This window comes from Hemitrygon akajei, chromosome 11 (genome assembly GCF_048418815.1).
Source record: "Hemitrygon akajei chromosome 11, sHemAka1.3, whole genome shotgun sequence".
Lineage (NCBI taxonomy): Eukaryota > Metazoa > Chordata > Chondrichthyes > Myliobatiformes > Dasyatidae > Hemitrygon > Hemitrygon akajei.
The window spans coordinates 18,861,912-18,869,579 of NC_133134.1; positions in this window are offsets into that span (position 1 = coordinate 18,861,912).

The following is a 7,668-nucleotide window of genomic DNA, read 5'->3' on the forward strand; positions in this document are numbered from 1 at the left end:
TCCAGCACAGTGAGATGTCTTTAAGGGAATACTGCCAACTGGCACATTCCAGGCTGCAGGAGTATATGCTGAAAAATGCAGAGAAGCTTAGAACAGCCAATGCAAACATCCTGTGGGGAAGGACCACTGTCTGGGTCTTTCCACTACTAGACGTGGAGGGCAGATACTAATGTGGAAACCACTCAAAGCCTGAAGAGGTGTATTACCCTAGGACATCACATGAGTGAGAATGGTGCTTTGGTTAAAAAGAAAGTATTAACACTACAGACCAAAAGTATTGACCAAATGACTTAATCATTTGAGGAATTTTGCCCTTTTATTCTATGTATACATATTTTATTGTGAATAAATTTTAGTTTTGAAATAAAAAGCAGCCTTTCAACATCTCCCTGTTATTGCTGCTCAGAATTTAATATGTCTGGCCAGATGCCACAAGTGACAGTGATTGCCCTAATCAATGCGCGCACTCAAGGGCTAGATAAAGAAATCCTTCCTGTTAAAAATTTAGTATCTTCCCCTGTTTGAAAGGGAGAATTCTAATTTTACTGACTTACCTTGTACAAGCTAAGCTACACAGCGTGGTCTGATGAAATGCCATTGATATATTTTCAGTATTGTGGATGACCCGTGACTCATCCTGACAACATCACTGAGTGCTCAGACCCAGCTATAAATATCCCATCAGCTAGTTGGCTGCAATTGTAAAGCAGCAATTAGAAGCTTTCCCAAATATCACAGAACTATTAAGAAGATCATGATTTCAGACTCTATACTTTGTCATGTGCTGAAGAGAGAGCAGCACAAATTAAAAAGGAAGAATATTATGGGTTGTTCTTTCATGGCATTGCTAAAATTGAAGTCTGGCTACCTGATCAAAGCCTGACAGGACCTGTCTGCATGTATCATGTTTAGACTGTGTGGGTGCATAGTTTCTTTAAACATTCAGATGTAGGCTAGGTTGGGTCATGACATGCTGTACTTTATCCAGGTCCGGGTGACTGGCTTGCTATAATTGCCTCTGTCCTCTGTGCTTTATCAAAAGCATAACAAGTATTTTAATGTGCTTTTATGCAGCTGCCTCTGTGATCAGGTCAGGTGGCAAAAGTTATAAGTACTTGAGCTGAGCTCAGGGTAGGTTTAGACTGTCTGGGATCCATTCGGTTTGGGTTGGATTTTAGTTATAAACCTGATTGGATCTGTAGCCAAAATATGCTAGATCTGGAGTAGGAGAAGATTGCAACAATTACAGATTCTGGGCAATTGGAACAACTATATTTGATATCTTTTGCATCACATGCTAGTTGACTATGAGAAGAATTAAATTTTTTCATTTTTCCAGTGTTTGGCAAAAGTTGATCCAACTCCAGGGGAAGAAACTACAATTTTTGCTCTATTTATTTATTTCATAATTTACAGTAATTTTGTTGTCTGCACTGTGCTGTCCTGCAAACTTCACATCCTATAAATTAATGATAATAAACCTGATTCTGATTATGGTGGTCAAGTAAATGCTTTTAGTGTTTCTCTGTTATTTCTAAAATAATGTTCAGAAGATGACAACAATTGAGACAATAATTTTGGTAGTTCTTTGATTGTTGCTGGAACTAGAAAGGCTATCTGACATGATCTACAAAATATTTTCCACCCCTAACACTGGTGAATTAACATTCTCTAATTGAGCCTACTGGTCAGATAGGAGTGGGTTGGTATCCAAAAAGGTGTTCAGATGTTATCTAATGAACTCCTGCTTGCAAACACTGATTTTCAAAGGTGCCCTTTTAACAATTTGGGCTGTAACTCTGCTAGGGAGCACATGTTTTTCATGTATTCAATCTCTGTATTCAATCAAAGTTTCTCCACTCTGGTGAATGTGAATTATGCAAATAGGTTAGTTTACATGGGCATCTTGATCAGCATGGATAAATTGGGTTGAAGAGCTGTTTCCATGCTGTATAAGTATATGACTTAAGCCTTGCTGATGTCAACCTTAGATACATATTTAAATTGAAGTATCTGGTTACAATTAAGATTCCAATGTCATTGTAATCCAAACTAGCTAGAAGATGTCCAAGAAGCAGTTCTGAAAAAAGCCTGGGCTGTGGAAATTTGAATCATAGGGCCTCAAGGGGGAGCTCTCCAAAGGTCAGAGTCACATGCCTTCCTAGACAAAAGGTCAGTCATCCCAGCCTCAACATAACACAGCAAAGGTTCCTTAGGTAGAGTGCTGGGCCTGGCCATCTACAGTTTTTATTAATCAAAGATCATTCTTTAGGACAGAACTGAACTTGTTTGCTGATGATTGGACAATTATCAACTCTTGTATAATTCTTTGAAGCAGTCCATGCCTATATGCAACAATGCTCTAACAACATCCAGTCAAGGGTTGGTAAATGGTAACTAATGCCCTTACCAGACTATGAGACCCTAAATCTTACGGTCCCATAGAGGGAAAATGGATCAGCCATGATGAAATGGCAGAGCAGACTCGATGGGCTAAATGGACTAATTCTGGCCCTACTACAGGGGTAGGCAACCTATGACCCATAGGCTAGATCCAGCCCGCAAAGGTATTTTGACTGGCCCGCGAGCGAATATTGGGATACTATGCTTATCCAGCCCGCGAGCGATCTCTCCTTATTCTGAGTGTTTCACGCAACCACACTGATGGACATGCATGGCGTCTTGTTACACTGGCCCCAGGTTCCGTTTTTTCCCCAACCAAACACTGGTATATACAAATGATGGGAAGCCAGACTACCTTATTAATATATATTAGATAATCTCTGTGCATGCGCAAGTTTTCAGAAGGGATCATTCAAATTTGTAAACAGAAACAGCGTCACTGTGTTTTAACAAGAAATCTACGCTAAATATCCAGATATTTAAATGTGCTACGATACTTGTTGAATAACTCACTTTTCAAAATAAAATCGAAGAAAAAAATTCCAATAGCTATGAATACAAAATGCAGGAAGGTAGACTGGGTCCTGAAATTTCCAAGACACTTGGACACTAGATTACTTCTTCATCGAGCAAGCTAGGAAACTAGTTTGTCTCATTTGCCTAGAAAATGTTGCCGTGAAGAAGGTGCCAAATATTAGGCGACATTACGAGACCCGCCATAGTGGAAATTTTAACAAGTTTACTGGGCAAGCAAGGAAGGATGAAATTGAGTGAATGAAGGCTAGTTTTGGAAAACAAACGTCATTTTTTGCCAAGAAAAGCATGAAAATGAAGGAAATACCCATGCCAGCTACGAAGTCTCAAAACGTATTGCAGAAAAGATGAAGCCTTTTACAGATGGAGAGTTTGTCAAGGAATGTTTACTGGATATTATTTGTCCTGAAAAGAAATCTTTATTTGCATCTATCAGCCTGTCAGCAAGAACGATCACATGGCGAGTTGAAGAAATCTCAGCAGATGTTAAAAGTTGTTTAAGGGATGCCAGCAATGAATTGCAATTCTTTTCAATTACGCTTTATGAGAGCACAGACTTGAGAGACACTGCTCAGCTTGCAATGTTTGTGCGAGGAGTGACCTCAACTTTTCAAGTTTTTGAAGAGTTTATTCAATTAATTCCTATGAAGGACACGGTTACTGGAAGTCATTTTTGAAGCTTTGTTGAAAATTATGTCAGAAATGAAACTTAATGTGTCGAAGCTAATTGGCATTACAACTGATGGGGCACCAGCAATGGTGGGACAGAAAAAAGGCATCATCACATTGCTGCAAAGACAAATGGAAAACCTTGGAATTGCACAGAAACTGGTTAAAATTCATTGCATTATCCATCAAGAGGCATTTTATGTGCCAAGTCTTTGAAATTAAAGGATGTTATGGACATTGTTGTGAAGGCAGTGAATCTGATCCTATCTTGTGGATTGAATCATCGCCAGTTTCAGCAGTTTTTGTTGGATACAGAGGCAGAATATGGGGACCTGGCTTATTTCTGCGATGTACACTGGCTTAGCCGAGGGTCAAAGCTGGAAAGAGTATTTGCATTGCATGAAGAGGTGGTTTAATAGATTCAAAAGATGCCCTGATTGAAATAAATTGCAGCTAAACTGAGTTCTTTGATTACTAATTGGCATCCTTGGTTAAGCACAAATGATTTTCTAGCAGGTGTTATTCATTAATTTGAGGCAAACCATAACCTAGATGTATTTAAATGGGTAATTCCCATATTTCAAGTTTTTTATGGCATTTATCTGGCCCACCGTCTGCTCATTAATACACGATCCGGCCCACAGAGGCAAAAAGGTTGCTGACCCCTGCCCTACTACTTACCACCATATAAGTACCACAGTAGGTCAGAAGCAATGTATCATGCAACGTGACTTATGTCCTGACAACCAAAGGCCCTTCCACTTCCCATAAGGCATAAGTATGAAGTATGAGGGTGTCTCTCCACTTGGCTGTAAGAGTGCAGCTGCAGCAGCATTCAAGAAACTGAAAACCTTCCATGACAAAGCAGCCATCTTAATTGATGATGAAGGGTCTCAGCCCAAAACTTTAACTGTTTATTCCTTTTCACAGATGCTGTCTGACCTGCTGCGTTCCTCCAGCATTTCGTGTGTGTTTCTCTGGATCTCCAGCATTTGCTGAATCTCTTGTGTTTGTAGCCCTTTTAATTGGTATCCTATCAACCACCCTAAACACTTACTGCTTCCACCACCTGTGCACATCTAGGTACTCTGACAGCACCTTCCAAACCCTCACATTCAACCAATAAGAAAAGTACAAGGGCAGTGAGGATGTAGTGAACCTGTCAGTTCCAAATCACACCACTGTGACATAGAAACATATTGTTGATCCTTCATCATAGTTTTTCTAAATCGGGGGTTCCCAACCTGGGTCCATGGACCCTTTCATTAATGGTATTGATCCATGGCATAAAAAAGGGTAGGGAGCCCCTGATGTAAGTCCTGGAAGTCCCCTACCCAACAGTATGTCCAGAATACATTAATCAAAAAGATGGCAACAGTAAGAGGGGCAAAAGTTTAGGGGTAACACAAGGGGGAACTTCTTTACTCAGAGTGTGGTAGCTGTGTGGAATGAGCTTCCAGTAGAAGTAGTAGAGGCAGGTTCGATTTTGTCATTTAAAAAAAAAAATTGGATAGGTACATGGACAGGAAAGGAATGGAGGGTTACGGGCTGAGTGCAGGTAGGTGGGACTAAGTGAGAGTAAGCGTTCGGCACGGACTTGAAGGGCTGAGATGGCCCGTTTCCGTGCTGTAATTGTTATATGGTTATAAGAGAAGCATAATCATTACCATCTCTCAAGGCTAATAAGGGATGGAAAATAAATACTGGCTTTGGCAGTGACGCCTAAAACTGAATATAAAAAAGAGAAAAAGTGAAGAAATTAGTAAATCCATCACCACATACAAACTAAAGTTCAGAATCAGGATGCCGCTTCAGGGTAGTTGGTTTTATATAGGGACAAATTCTTCATTTGTTTACAACGAGTATATGACTTGTGTATATTTTTGAAATGTGTCAGTATATAACATTGTTATAAAAGAATGGTAGAGATCTACATTGTCACGGGCAGAAGTATATTTTTTAGGCATCCAGACAGGATTGAAGATGACTTCCATTCCAATCTTGTAACTTCAGAGTTAATGATGATCTCAAAGTGGTGTCTGCTGAGGCAAGTGGGAGTCTTTTCTGAAGTTAGAACCTTCTGTTGCTATTTTCAGAGCTGTGTTTCACAATGCTTGGACTTGAAATTTTCACCAATATTGTCGTGAGCCAGGGATTCTCAAGAGACACTTGAAATTATGCATTTTTTCAAACACATCCTTGAATATTTTTCTTCCAGTGATCTCTTCCCATGATGGATTCAGATTCAAATTAGTTTATGAACATAAACACCAGGGTTCAACGAAATTCCTTGCTTGCATGAAGCTTGCAGAGTAAGTAGAATCCATGATAATAATAAATGAAAGAAAGACTACAGCTCTGAGTATGAAAATATCAGAATTGTGCATACAACAACACACACAAAATGCTGGTAGAACACAGCAGGCTAGGCAGCATCTATAGGGAGAAGCGATGTTGACGTTTCGGGCCGAGACCCTTCGTCAGGACTAACCGAAAGGAAAGATAGTAAGAGATTTGAAAGTAGAGGGGGGAGGGGGAAATGCGAAATGATAGGAGTAGACCGGAGGGGGTGGGATGAAGCTAAGAGCTGGAAAGGTGATTGGCAAAAGTGATACAGAGCTGGAGAAGGGAAAGGATCACGGGATGGGAGGCCTCAGGAGAAAGAAAGGGGGGGGGAGCACCAGAGGGAGATGGAGAACAGGCAAACAACTAAATATGTCAGGGATGGGGTAAGAAGGGGAGGAGGGGCATTAACGGAAGTTAGAGAAGTCAATGTTCATGCCATCAGGTTGGAGGCTACCCAGCTGGTATATAAGGTGTTGTTCCTCCAACCTGAGTTTGGATTCATTTTGACAATAGAGGAGGCCATGGATAGACATATCAGAATGGGAATGGGACGTGGAATTAAAATGTGTGGCCACTGGGAGATCCTGCTTTTTCTGGCGGACCGAGCGTAGGTGTTCCGCGAAACGGTCTCCCAGTCTGCGTCGGGTCTCGCCAATATATAAAAAGCCACACCGGGAGCACCGGACACAGTATACCACATCAGCCGACTCACAGGTGAAGTGTCGCCTCACCTGGAAGGACTGTCTGGGGCCCTGAATGGTGGTGAGGGAGGAAGTGTAAGGGCAGATGTAGCACTTGTTCCGTTTACAAGGATAAGTGCCAGGAGGGAGATTGGTGGGAAGGGATGGGGGGGACGAGTGGACAAGGGAGTTGCGTAGGGAGCGATCCCTGTGAAAAGCAGAAAGGGGGGGGGAGGGAAAAATGTGTTCCCGGTGTGGCCTTTTATATATTGGCGAGACCCGACGCAGACTGGGAGACCGTTTTGTGGAACACCTACGCTCGGTCCACCAGAAAAAGCAGGATCTCCCAGTGGCCACACATTTTAATTCCACGTCCCATTCCCATTCTGATATGTCTATCCATGGCATCCTCTATTGTCAAAATGAATCCAAACTCAGGTTGGAGGAACAACACCTTATATACCGGCTGGGTAGCCTCCAACCTGATGGCATGAACATTGACTTCTCTAACTTCCGTTAATGCCCCTCGTCCCCTTCTTACCCCATCCCTGACATATTTAGTTGTTTGCCTGTTCTCCATCTCCCTCTGGTGCTCCCCCCACCTCCTTTCTTTCTCCTGAGGCCTCCCGTCCCATGATCCTTTCCCTTCTCCAGCTCTGTATCACTTTTGCCAATCACCTTTCCAGCTCTTAGCTTCATCCCACCCCCTCCGGTCTCTATCATTTCGCATTACCCCCTCCCCCCTCTACTTTCAAATCTCTTACTATCTTTCCTTTCGGTTAGTCCTGACGAAGGGTCTCGGCCCGAAACGTCAACATTGCTTCTGCCTATAGATGCTGCCTAGCCTGCTGTGTTCTACCAGCATTTTGTGTGTGTTATTGTTTGAATTTCCAGCATCTGCAGATTTCCTCGTGTTTGATCTTTAGAATTGTGCATAGTAGTGCAACCTGATCTTGTGTAAAAAATATACTAAAGTGAGAATAATCAAAGAGGTAGAATTAAGGAAGACAGCCTGGAATCAAACCTGAATCAGAAT